Source organism: Symphodus melops (genome assembly GCF_947650265.1).
Source record: "Symphodus melops genome assembly, chromosome: 6".
In the NCBI taxonomy this organism is placed as follows: domain Eukaryota; kingdom Metazoa; phylum Chordata; class Actinopteri; order Labriformes; family Labridae; genus Symphodus; species Symphodus melops.
In genome coordinates this window covers 2,837,259-2,851,233 of record NC_136696.1, presented here as the reverse complement: position 1 = coordinate 2,851,233, position 13,975 = coordinate 2,837,259, and the positions used below count along the sequence as shown (strand labels likewise).

The window sequence follows — 13,975 nt, the reverse complement described above, 5'->3', positions numbered from 1 at the left end:
GTGACCGACGTGTCCCGTGATTTACACATAAATTAGGGAAGCACTCAGAAAACTTGTGTGTCCTCAGATCGTCTCGCATTATAGAAACGTGCAGAAAGGTAATAACACCTTAATGTGTGCGGCGTCTGCTGGCTGTGGAACAACAGCGGCTCTGGAGACAGCGGTGCATGTTTAATTCATAAAGCTCACTGCCCAGTTATAGCATTAGAAGCTAAATGGCTGCATAATGCAAAACCCCTCAGAGCTCAGTGTTTGAGCTACATTTTGAACGACACTGGGCAGCCTCTGTCCTACGTCACGACCTCCGAAGAATCAAGAATTCAGAAAGAAAAACTGCAAAGATGGTGTCTTAGTTTAAATACACAGTGGAAATGGACACCCTGCAGCAGGAGGGAAAAAATGTCAATGATTACTGTGCGTGAAAAGGACACGCCCAAAGATGGCAGGTGTCTAAATGCTGGTCCCTGTCCAACTGTCAGCGTCTATTTTTGTCCCTGAGGAATGAAGCGACTCCACAATACGACACTGTAAAACTAAAGGGGGCGATATGTTAGAAAATGATTGTGTAAGATTTTAATTGTTTAGATTGAACACATGACATCAGCTCTGACCAGGTCAAATCCACCTTGTTTTCATCTCAGGCTTAACTGGATCATGATTGGAGCGTTAAGCAACAGCCTGGACGACGAGCCAAAGGTTTGTCACGTCATCCTGGGGGGAATGAGCGTGAAATTGACAGAGACGTATACTTTCCCTCAAACGACCCGTAACTCTTTATCTGTCATCCTTTACAGCCTGAATGAACATGGAAAGTTTTTTTTTTCTCCTTCACTCAGCAGCTAGAAATGAGCGCTGCTTTAAATGCTTCTGCTCTGGGGGTTTTTTCTCTCAACTTCAAGTCTGTCAAATGCCTGTGAAATGTGTGACAGCAGGACGCTTATCATTATGCAATTATGGCTCACGTTTGGCTGTTCAGCACAGGCCCCTGGCACTGTTAGTTTTTGTGTTTTTATGACTCATGTAGCTGCACTTAAAACTAAAGGGTGCAATTAAACAACATCACTCAATCCATGAAATACCATAAGGTCATTTTATTTTGTTCCCAGCAGGATCTGAAACAACACTCTGCCTCTAAAATATAAGTCACATTGGCTTACAGTTCTTTTGTTCAGCTGATTGGACGTGTGCCATTGTATGCAGCATGAATATTATCTTGTGAAAACGTGCATGAAGGCTTCAGTCTGCAGTGCTATATATACCTCCTGCAGTCCCTGTAGGAAGGGTTAAAAGTGTGTTAGGCCAGCAGGTCGAGTTGCACTCCGCACTCAGGCTCCACTTTGTGTTATTTCCACATCCAGTCCCTAAAGCAGCAGCAGCACCACCGCTCTATCTCTCAGATCACAAGTCTTTGCATTCATCCAATTAAAAACAAAATCCTTCCTGACTGTCTGAATCTCCACTCCAGCTTAACCCCACCTTTAAAAAAAAAAAAAAAAAAAAAGAAGACTCCCATTGTGTCTGTTTGTGCTTGCAGGCGGCCTGAGTGAGGATCCCTCCCATTTGGGAGCCGGTGGGCATGTGACATCACCACCCTCACCCCTCCCTCCTCACTTTTTATGCGTGCGGCCAATCAGCTCTCACAGAGACACCGTCACGTGAGAAAATTCCCCCCCCCCCCACCCAGTCTTGGTTACCATGGCAGCGAGCACTGGTCCAGGCAGCATCTTGCTGTGGTGAAAAGAGAGGGGGAGAAGGCAGGAGGAGAGGAAGAGAGTGAAAGACAGAGACGGGGAAAGAAAGGGAGGAAGATAGAAAGAGAATTAATCAGAGGCAGAGGAATACCTTTTGGACCTCCGGCTTGTCTTCCCTCACAACAGTGAGTACTTTACTTTGTATCCTCTTTTATCCGCTGCCTCACAGCTCAATGAACGCATATCTTATGCGGTCCATTGTCATCTATATTTTATAATGTGATAGGCAGATGCTTTTGAAGATTTCCAGGATGACAGCAGGTTTAATTCCTTTGTTATGTTGGTAATGTGTGCACACCTCACCTTTGGGAGACAACCCTTTGTTTGCATGCTTCCTCTGATCCTCAGCGAACGATGACAAACCTCAAAGGCGTGGTGGGAACTAAGGTGCTCCGTGCCGTGAGGGGAAGGTTTCATAATGTGCCGAAACTCCATCTGATGTATTGTCAACATGCACATTGACGCCCTGCTCATGACTTCTCCTCTCACTGCCTGCAAGTCTGTCTCCCTTTCATTTTTTGCACAAGCATCCCCCCCCCCCCCCCCCCCCCCCCCCCCCCCCCCCCCCCCCCATGTGGTTTGTTTAATTAGCTAATCAGTGCGATTCATCTAGGGCAGCTTGTTCTGATTTGAGACCTCAAACGGTGGAGTAACCTTGTGGTGGTGGTGCAGACAGCCATCTTTCCTCTCCTCCTACAGTCAAAACGTTGCTGTTTTTAATTAGCGTAGGTCTGCACCTCATTCCAGCATTGTGATAACATAAGAGAGATGTGATGCAATGTTCATATTTTCAGTTACATAAGGCAGAGGGACGTTTTTAGTGCGCTCATAACCTAAATTTGCGGGAGTGATTTTTGTCCTTCCAGCTCAGTGAATGTGTCTTTAATAATAAAGTGAAGAAATCCTTGTTATGGGCTCCACTTACACAGGTATGCAGGAGGCTGAATTCACAGCACGCTACAGGAGGAAGTGAGAGGTGAAATGTTTGTTGACATCGCTGTTGAACAAAGCATGACGTAACCTTAATAATAAGTGTGAACAAGCAGAACCAATAAAACTTCACTGAGAGTCTCGGATAATCTAATGATTACGACGTTGGCGGTGTCTGACATTATTGGATATAAAAACATATCTCTGTGTCTCCTATTTGTATTTGCAATAAATCCCTCCTCCCTCTACCTTTCCCTCCTCCATCTTGTAGCCCAGGTGTTTGCTCTGAGGACTTTTTAAATCACTTGTCAAGTCGCGTGCGTTCTGTTGGGCTAACCAAAACAACGTCGTAGCACTCATCCCTCCACGTGTGCTTCTTGACGTTGATGGTTTACACTCATGTGTTTTGCCGGGGATTACTCATGTTGTGTGTATGAGCGCTCTCAGAAACCAGCCACACCTGTCTGTCTGTCCGCTGACAGCAGGTGTGAGGAGGTGAGGGATGTGTCCGCCTCGCTGCGTGCTTGAGAGGGACTCTGAAAATGTGCAGAGGGCTGATATAAGCAGAGGAGTTCCTTCAGAGTGCTCTGCATGAATAACAAAGACTAACCTTTAAAGTGAAAAAAAAAAACATGCACTTTATCCGAGAAAGTCACATTTTGCGATTGCTCACTTTTTGCTTTCCTGTGATTCAGTTGTTAGCTTTGGCATATTTGAAGCAGCAGCGACTTTGACATTTGCGTGGGTTTTAGAGAGCTGGCATTTCGTTGGCCTTTTCTTCGACTCGACCAGATTGGATAATCAGTGCAGCTTCCAGTAGTTCTTTGGATGTGCAGTCGGGATTGCGGGGCTGTTTACATTTACAATATGCTTTTTGTATTACGAGTATAAGTCTTGGATTGTGTCGTGATTAAGACAGAACAAAGCAATAGATCAGCGATGCATATTTCTGTGTATGTGACGCAGCCAAAGACTCTCCATACTGTTTTCCATGTGATGTCGTGCCATTTGAAAGTGATTGTTTGAAAGTTGTAATTTTCCCAAAGTTGTAATCTTGAGTGGTTTTCCACTGAAGCAGACTTCAGCCCCTCTGAAGCCACGGCACAATCCACGTCTGGGCTTTGTTGGAAAATAAACAAACGGGGTTTGAATTCAACGGGGATGATATTTTTTATCCTTACTGTAGGAAAAGGCAGCAGACAGACACAACAACATGATTGAGAGGAATGTCACGCGACATAATGCAAGACTTAACCCTGCATCCATGGAAGCATCCTGTCCTTCTAAAGGGCCATGTAAAACTGCATGCTGTGCTAACTGCATTACACTAATAACTTAATAGAGTTAACCAGTAACAATGTAGAGACTCTCTGGGGTTCTCAGCAGGTGGGTCAGGACCCAAGAGAGGGTCATGGATCGATCTGTGGGTCACTAAGGTCAGCTTGAGTTGGGAAAAAAGTGTGAAAAATCTATGAAGCTCTTTTGATTCAGGTTGGTTCAGTTGTGTTGTTCTGTCTCGTGTTGTGCATCCTCTAAAGTCCAAACTGCACAATTCTTCAAAAAATATATTTGACTGCTTGGAAGATATCAGAAATATGGGTTACGATTTTCCGTAAAGGAGTTGGCGGTGGATCCTGAGGCGGTTCAGAACCTCTGCATCGCAAGCATCAGACCATGCAGTGGTTTTATGAGCAGTCCCAACAAGATGCCTGTTTGATTTTTACTGAAATTAAATGGATGGTTGTTTATCACTATGTCTGATATCATTATTATCACCATTAGTCATTCTTTAGGGTCAACGCTTTTTGTAATCAACCTGTCCTTTTTTTGTTTTATGTCGAGCACTGACGAAATCTTTTGACTTAAAAACCACATAAACACGGTATCGAGGAATGGTTGTAAACATTGACAATATAACAATGGAAAATTCACAAGCAAACAAACACACGCCGACAGGTCGACAAACTGTGAAAATGATCCTCAGTTTGGAAATAGTTTGCATACTTTGCTCTTTACATAAATCTGAGGAAAAAAAAAAAACTTGTGCAGGCAGTCTAACTTGCAATCTTACTTCCAAAAAATGTTTTTTTTTTTAGTTAGATATTGCACCAAGATTTGCATGCAGTTTTTTTTTTTTTTTTACAAGTATTTAAACAAATTCTGTTTGCATCCCCAAATAAATAAGCAGAGAAGAAGCTATTTTGCTGAATTGTCTGGTAACAAAAATGTAATTTGTGTGTGAAACTTGAACCCACCCTTGCGTGGGTCAGCGGGCCATGCGGGTCTCTCCAAATGATAAAGTCTGGTTGGTCCCCTGCATGTATGGACCTGTGGCTGCTCTGAAACCTGGAGTCCCTCCTGGTTGGGTCTGACAGGTCTAGATAAAGAACATGTTTGTCCTCTGTGGTGTCATTCAAAGTTAATGAACATGAGGAGAAAACAGAAGCCTCAATACACCTCATGTTTGATTCCACAAGTTGCATCCATTACAATAGATGAGCTTTTTTTTGGGGGGGGGGGGGGGGGGGGGGGCGACAGGTCGAGGGATGATTCGCAATAAAACAAAATCTTATACATAATTTCTTACATATGGCTGTTGTGAAAAATCCCGCCTACTTTCTGCTGTTGTGTAAAGCAGTGCTAATGTTTCTGACACCACGTGAAGGCAGCAGTAGTGCTGCGTCACGTTGGAAGAGACCAATAGGATTAAACTGAGTTAAAACACGCAGGCTCACTCCAAGGAGCAGAAAGGGGGGTGGTCTCACTTTACATTCTCAAGGATTTGATACTGGACTCTGATATGACTCCATTTGATCAAACTGCACCTCTGCATGTTTTCCTTTGTTGGATTACATCGGATCTTTTATGACATTAACGCGCGTGTGGTGTGTTGTAATTAATAGACTCGCCTGCCCCCCCTTCTTCTTGTCGTAATGGTTTGACCCGATCCCTCTCTGTCAGTTTCAAGTTGCGCCTTCTCCTCTGCGGTGTGGCTCCCTGCTCCGGACTGAACAAGCATTACCCCCCCCCCCCCCCCTTACTCTTAAATAAGACACCCAAACTGTGGGATTTTTACCCTTTTATCTCGGACATGGAGTCATTCACGGATTACATGATTGGATTATGAAGACTCACGGTATCACACGGTAAGAAACGCGATGCATTGTTTTTTTGTACCCTTGGATCCGCTGACTGCACCTCTGCACCCGTTTTGGAAATGTCACGCTCCGGTGGTTTTAACAGAGCTACTAACGACGAGCCCCTGTAATAAAGCCGACATGTGTTTATCTGCTGAGTTCATTGACATTTCATGATGGTGCATCAGTGGTGATTTGCAAGCCTCGCTTTGAATCCGGCGGAGCTCCCAGTCCCGGACCGGGAGGGGACAGCCTGTGGAGTCTGGACACTGAGCAGCACCTATCACTGATCAAACACACCACCCTGTGTGTCTTTTATAAAGTGTAAGGTTAAAGCCTTTTGGATGTTTTTTTTTATTGGTTGGAAAAGGTTGATTATAACACCTGTGTAAAGTGTGGCTGCATGTAATATAAAGTCAATACACGTGACAGAGCTGCAGAGACTGATGAGCACATCTTAGTCACCACAGTCATGATTAACACACAAGTAGACTGTGCTCTCTCTGTACAGTGTAAACATGATCATAATAACAATGAGCTAGAAATATAAACGGGTAATTAATATGTCAATAAGATTGGTGAGTAGTGCAAAAGCATGAGGAGAGAGAGAGAGAGAGACACTCTACTTTGACTGAATCTTTTCAAAGTGATGAGTCCATGAACTTGCTTTGATGTGATGGTCTGTCAGGTTTTTATTCCAACAGCCAGTTCTTGTCAGATATCATGAACAAACACATGGTGGTGTGATGTGGTGTGGTCTGACCCTCCTCTCTGTGGAGGTTCAGGCGGCGCGCGGGGTTAAAAGACCAACAGGAACAGATTTGTTCCTGTAGTGGAATCAGTGCACTCTTTAATCTTCTTTAAACGTCGACTGCTCTTTCCCCGGAGCACGTGATTTACATGCATACCTTTTCACATAGATTTTCTTCTTTTTGACTTGTAGTCCAGCAGGTCGTGTTGCACCGTCCCGTGTTCGTGTCCTCTCCTGTGAATCAGAGGTGTCAATAATGAGACCGATGAAGAACAAGACAAACAAAGAAAGCCACACAAATCTGGACAAAGAGAGAGAGAGAGAGAGAGAGAGCTCGCCGGCTACAACGCCAACGTGTCCGAGACGTTTGGACGTGTGTGAAGGAGTCTGCATGCAGCGTTTGATATTTGAAAGATAGACTATCCCTCTTAATCTGCTGCTCAGGACTTCTGACTCTGTTTCCATGGCACTACTCGTGTCTTCAGATTTTAAGTGCAGTGTTTCCTCTAGTTTTGGACCAGCTTTTTGCACCGTCTCCATCCTTTTTTTTGACCTTACCAGCTGGTGATTTTTAAAAGTATTTGATGCACAACTATAAACAGCTCTTTTCTGCACGGGTCATGTAGTATAAACCGTGTGACCTTGACCACGTCCTCTCTCTCTCTCTCTGCAAACACTAAACACGATGATGATGAGATGACGTTGCTGCTTCCAGAGTCTGGAAGACGGCGCTTGATGCAGACGTCCAACTGTAGGCTGGCGTCATGCAGGGTTTCATTTGACGCCTCTGTCCTCGCTCGGGTTGACCCGTCTGCACCTTGACCTCCATGAAACACAACGTTTCTGCAGCTGACCCAGATTGGAGCGTGCAGGAGTGTGGTTAAACGGAGCGGTGCTGGCCTGACAGGCGTCTCCCCCCGACAAAGACTCTTCTTCTGTCTCGGAGGAGTGATGGAGCGTTTGTTCTATTGATCGGTGGGCCTCCCTTTGAGGCTGCAGCAGACTCGCTGTCGGACTTTGGACGTCTCCTCCGAGGTCACAGAGTGTTGACACCCGGGCTGGGAGACGCTCGGTGGGATGTGGGTGAAGCTGCACGTGTTGTCGCGGCTCACCGTTCAGATCAGGATGTGGAGCAGAGCGGGAGGAGGATGTTTGTTTTGACGCTGACTCAGCACAAGAAGGAAGTGGAGAAGTCAGACTTCAGAGAGGGTCGGACGAGTCGACGAGCGCCCGGTCAGGTGTGCCGCACTCGCAGAAACGTGGCGTGTGAACAGCCGAGCTCAGACGGCATTTAAAAGCCTTACTGATTTGAGAAATCTGAGTCATGCAAATAAGACACTCCTCTGGTGAATCTCAGACTTGAACAAACCAAAAGATAGGAAAATGAAGGCCAGTGGCTCTCTCCACCATGTTATTAAGCTCACACTGTGTCACATGACCTCACAGAAGCCGAGACGCCGCAGAGACAGAAAACTTCAATCTTTGAATAAAAAAAAAAAAAAAAAAAAATCTTCTGGTCGTTTATTTTTCCAGGAACAACTGGAGGTGAGGTTGTTGCCGTTTGTTTTCCCTGTTTCACAAGTCTGAGCCGGCTTGTCTGTTTACTGTTGCTAGGCAACACCATCAGGGTCTTCTTCTCTCTCATTGGCTGTTGAGGGCAGATTTGACGTCAGGGCGTGTTTAACAATATAAGCTGCATGTGTTGAAGGATGTTTAGAAAGTGAGACTGGGACACTCTGACCCCCCGATGGTCTCTCAGGGGGGGGAGGGGGGGGAGAGAGGGAGAGAGGGAGAGAGAGAGAGGGAGAGAGGGAGAGAGAGAGAGAGAGGGAGAGAGAGAGAGAGAGAGAGAGAGAGAGAGAGTGAGTGACTTCCTGTTGACCCCCCCCCCAGCCTGATTCAGGAAACGCGGTGAGATGAAAGGACAGGAGGAAGGAAGTGCTCTGAACCCTCTGGCTGTGTCATGAGCTTGTGGACGTGGTGTCCTGACTGTCAGGTGTGTCCCCCGGAGGTTTATCACCGTTTTGACTCATCAGATGCTCGATGATGTCAGAGCAGCGTGCGTGCAGCACTCAGTCCTTTAAAGGAGGCGTTTGTCACTGCGGGTGATAACTGTCACACAATCAGGACATAACCACGTCTCCTTCCTCCTCGATATGAAGCATCAGGTCGAAAACTCAGATCAGTGAATCCGCTGGTTGATGTCCGAGCGGCTCCAGTCCGGCGTGTTGGCTCGTCGCTCAGAGCTCCAGAGTGAACACGGACTCCTCGGCTGTTTCTTCTCCCTCCCAGGTCAGAAGTAGGCCAGTGTGACAAACGCATTCCTGAGTCCGGCACACTCGCACTGTTTACATTGCTGCTGCTGCTGCTGACCCTTGTACGCCATAGCAGAGCTGCACAGTCCCACCTTTGAGAAATGAGTCGTCTTCAGACGACACAGCAGATAAAACCAGTGGAGGAACTTCTTCCTCGTGTTGCTGTAAAGCCGGTCGTAAAAAGCTGGCCGAGCTCTTGAAATGCAACGTGTGTGCGTGAAGTCTTTTCTCCCAAACTTCCAGAGAACTCGTTAATGATTCAGGTCAATGATTGACAGACGTCTGCTGTTGTTGCTCTGCTTGGATGGGCTGTTTCCTTTTAGCTCCTGACCAGTTTTAGAACTAATAATCAATTCTTTATTTATTTTTTCAGATTTATTTTTGGGCCTTTTTTTTAATGGAGGGACAGAAAAGTGGACAGAGATGAATATCAGTGGTGATCGACATGCGGGAAAAAAGGAGCCACACGCACACACCAACCACTGCGCCACCTGCACTCCCACAACCAATAATCAATCTTTTATTGTAATGTGATCTACGACCTAGTGGGAATAAGTTGTGGTAATGAACCCGGTTTCCATCAGGGGTGATTTCCTGTTTCGATCAGATCTACATGTCCATGAACAAGCAGCAGACCAGTCGTGCTTTCACACTTTAACAATGCTGCTTGTGGGAGGTGATTATAGATTATAGACTAACCCCTCACGTCGACACGTAGCTTTGATATCAAGGCGAACATTCATCATGGCATCGTAAAGCAGACTCCTCTGTTACGTCGTTCCCTCCGTCCTTTGAACGCCACGCTCTGCCTCCTGAGACCCGCCCGTCTGTGAGGCGCGTGTGTGAACGGACCAGATCAGGAGGCTTTCAGTAATGACGAGCGTGGGAACAAGAGCTGCCAGTAGGACCAGTAGGACTCGGACCCTTTGGTCCCAGGATCGTGTTTTCAAATGTCTCAAGGGGTCTCGTACCCTGTGAAGGTTTATGTTTCTAAAGTCAGTCACGCTCAGGTCATTAAGTTTACATTAAAAAGCCACAAGTGTTCTCCACTGATTATCAGATATGTTCCCTCAGGTCATGTACCAATGGAAAGTTCTACCCCAAGAACCAGGACCTTTTAGGGGGGGGGGGGGGGCAAAAATGAAGCTCCCTGGATTTTTTTTTATCCCTGATCCCTGTTGGTTAAAAATACAATAACATACTCCAGAAGTTCCTCTGGTGAAATATGAATCCATGTTGACGGATCAGTGATGGAGGCACCTTGAGCTCACCTAAACTCTGTCCTCCATACAGTGATGAGTATCAGGGTAGTGTCCCCTGCTAGACTCAGGGCTGAGTGTTCTTTACACAAATCTTTGTGTGCTAAAGCCGACATAACAGCGTGTTGTGTTCAGGTGTCAGGCGTCAGCAGCTGTTCAGCCTGAAACCGTTAACCTCGCTCTACAGTCAGGCCCTTTCACTCCAGTAAACCGCTCGTCCCTCCAGAGACCACATCATATTTCACACACACTCTCCTCGTGTGTGTGTGTGTGTGTGTGCGTGCGTGCGTGCGTGCGTGCGTGTGTGCGTGCGTGCGTGGAGGAGCCGTGAGGCATCGTTATCTGCAAAACTGGACAACAAACAGATTCTTCTTTGGCAGGTCTGATGGAGAGTTCTCCAGAGAAAGTGAGTTAGCGTTAGCTAACGTGAGTTAGCGTGAGCTAACGTGAGTTAACGTTCCTCTTAGCTAACGTGAGTTAGCGTGAGCTAACAAGAGTTAACGTTAGCTAGCGTGAGTTAACGTTAGCTAACGTGAGCAGGTTCAGTGCTCTCTCTGCTGGACGTCTGTCTGTCTGTGGGCCGACAGATGTCTGCAGCTCGACCTTCTCACCACTCGCACTGGAACAACCTGCTAATCTCATTGAAGCACATGAAACAAAGTGATCTTCCCAATGGACTGCACTTCCAAGAAACATGCGCCGTGATAAACTCAACAAGAGGCTTAATGGTTTCAAACGGGAATATAATTGGCTGGCTCGGGTTCTCGGCTCCCGTGAGACTTAAAGGTCGTATTTCAGGAAGGATGCTTAAATCTGCTTCAGGGGCGTCTCAGCAGCTGTCTGAACATCTCTCCTAAACATGGGAATAGAGATTTAAGCGTGAACACACACACACACACACACACGGCCGTTTTGGACGCCCCTCGGTTTAGAACGCAGAAAGGTTTACATACCGATGCAGAGCTGGCTAAACACTGAAGCTACAGTGTCCACCACATGCAGAGCTGGCTAAACACTGAAGCTACAGTGTCCACCACATGCAGAGCTGGCTAAACACTGAAGCTACAGTGTCCACCACATGCTGACCTGTGTGAGCATCCACTCTAGAGAGGAGGGGGCGGAGCCAGCTCTCTGTGATGATTAGAGTTTAGACTGCAGTACTCATTTTAAACACCAGGGGGCAGAGTTACATACTGCTCCTTTAAAGACGTTTCTTATGCAATATATTTAAATAATTTAACAAAAAGGTGTATTTGTTTTCTTAGTAACAGTGAGATGAGAGGACAGATGTCAGGCTGATTTCTTTGTTAAGTACAGAACTGTATATTGTGGCTATCATGCTAAACTTAGCTTAGCTTAGCATCACGAGAGCTTGGTTATTTTAGTGATGTACCTTATCTTTGTTTAACCTGTACATAACCAGAGAGAAAACAAACCTGTTTGTCGTCCTGCCCTGTGTGTCTGTTGTTGCTCTTGGTGCAGTTTGGAGCTGACAGATATGCGGGCTGTTCACAGCTGTTGGTTTTGGACTCTGTGCAGAGACCGGATCAAACCAAACCTGGTGGGGTTCTTGTTATTACATTATGATTATTGCATGTTCTTGCATTTCAGTCCCTAAGCCCTTTAAATATCAGGGATTCTGTCACAGGCGAGACGCGGCTAAAGAAATAATCGTGGCGTGCTGTGAGTCTTTGTGCAGCTGAACAGTAAGTTGATGTTGTTTTTATAGAAACAGTTCCACAAGCTGGAAGCTAATAAACAACCGAAGACTGTTTTCTCCTCGTTCAGAGGTGAGGGGAAGCAGTGATGTCGTACTGTGTCGGCCTTTTCACACACGTACACGACGCTTGTTAAAAAAAACTGCCAGGTATCTCATCCCGACTTGTCCCACACTTTCCCTGCAAGCCTTTTATTCCGAACACACAGACACTTAATGCCATCGCTTTTGTACCCTAAAAAAACCCCACGATGTTGACACGAGGCCTCATATAACCTTTGGTATGTCTGTGTTGATATTTATCAGAATAATAGTGAAGGCAGGGATGATCTGCCTGAGCTCCATCCTTCACTATTAAACCCATCAATCTGTGCTGCTGCACCTGTCTGAAAAGTAATGAGGTGTCACATGCATATTTCTACATGTGACCAGGATTACAGTGTAATTAGTGAGGAATCTGTTTTCATGCTCCTTGGCCGTGTGTGTGAGTGAGTGTCGTGTGTGTGTGTGTGTGTGTGTGTGTGTGTGTGTGTGTGTGTCGGGTGTTCAGTTACCGGGGGATCAGCCTGCAGCGTCACACGGTGCGGGCCGACCTTCCTCCTGTCCTGGCTGAAACTGAAGCGTGGAGTGAAACTGGCTCGAGGGAGAAGACGTGATCGAGTCACACGTTCTCTCAAGCCTCGGTCTGATTTGGCCTTTATTTATTATTTATTATGTATTTATTTGCAGATTTGTTGGTGTTGACGGGCAGATGTAGGAGATGAGTCCGGTCATCACAGCTGAAGATACAGGTGGAAATGTGTATGATGATGTGGACGTTTATATGATGCTCTGATTGTTGGACTTGTTCAGGTCAAACCCGTCAACACATCTACACAAAGAAAACAAACCACCGTAGAGCTTTCTGCTACTGTGCAGTGTCACAATCAATCGACCAATCAGAGTAGATTAAGAATCACAACAGGTAATCACAGACGACTGGTTTAAACGCACGGTGTGTAAATTCCACCACCAGGGGGCGCTCAATGAAAACAATAACAAAAGATTACGTCGAGAGATTACGAGCAGGCTGGCGGGGAATCATGGGAGTGATTCTCGCTGTCTTTGCATTGTGGTTTTTTTTTGTGCGTCTGCAGCCACGATACGTGATGATGATCTATTGTGGTAGTTCAGCAGAACTTTTTGTGCCGGCTGTTGATACAACATCCCTTCGAGGCTTTTCTGATGCTGGTACTCTTTGCTGTATAGTAAACAAATCCCTGCTAAATATAGCAGCGGGGTGACCAAATGTGAGAGGACCTCGACTCAGCTGAAACCGCTCGACCTGCTCTTCACAGCTCGAGCTGTGAGGTCAGCAGAATATGGATCCTTGTTGATTAAGGGGCAACATTTCCTGTTTTTTTTTTTTTTTTTTTTTTAAATGCATGTGTTCACTATCTGTTTTATCTCCTCTGACTGGCCGTCACAAATCTAAAGCTGAGGATGTTCGAGCGGAAAGGTGGAGCGTTGGAGGCGTTACCAGAGACGACCGTCGGGAAGCCTCAATCTGCCGATTCTCTCGTTTTTCTGAATCCCTTACACATCCTGCGACTTGTTTACCATGTGAGGCGCCCACAGCCGCGCCCACGCACGCAGATTAGAGAAAGCAAGTGTGGCTCTGACAGGATTAGCGTGTGTGCTGGCTGCGTGGCCCATCAAGGATTTACACCACAGCCAGAGGATGAAGATGATGATGAAGAACATTTCACATGAGGCTCTGCTTTTGGTTGATATTGATTGATTGAAGATCCAGGTGGACTTGAGTTTGGTTGTTCTGGCTTCTTTTTGACATGCTTACCTCACTCTAATATTTGATCTCGTTAATCTCCAGGATAAAGTGGTCTGTTTGACTTCACTTTCCCTTCTGTGCACGCTGACAACAACACAAACAGTCTGTGTGAATATCTAACATCTACCGTGTGAGCCACTCATCTAACACACAGAGAAGAGCCGCGATCATTTGGGCTGGGAATCTTTGACTTTCTCCCGATTCGATTCGATTCTTGGTGTTTAGGCTGAAAACGATTTTAAGAAAAGATGGAATTGCGATTTTTTTCGGGCAGAAATTTCGATTTC

The 13,975-nt window shown here is 46.0% G+C and overlaps 1 protein-coding gene across 9 annotated transcripts in view; it reads left to right on the top strand.

Moving 5' to 3' along the window:
* Positions 1–1,686: 1,686 nt before the first annotated feature.
* Positions 1,687–13,975, top strand: part of mical3a (microtubule associated monooxygenase, calponin and LIM domain containing 3a) — a 44,913-nt gene continuing 32,624 nt past the window's right edge. For 8 of the 9 annotated variants that reach the window (XM_079345999.1, XM_079345998.1, XM_079346001.1 and 5 more), the window contains exon 1: positions 5,738–5,827. The gene's annotated coding sequence lies outside the window, so the exon portion shown is untranslated. Of the gene's footprint in view, positions 1,877–5,737; positions 5,828–13,975 lie in introns of those variants that run through there. The other variant, XM_079345997.1, reaches the window with a different exon arrangement.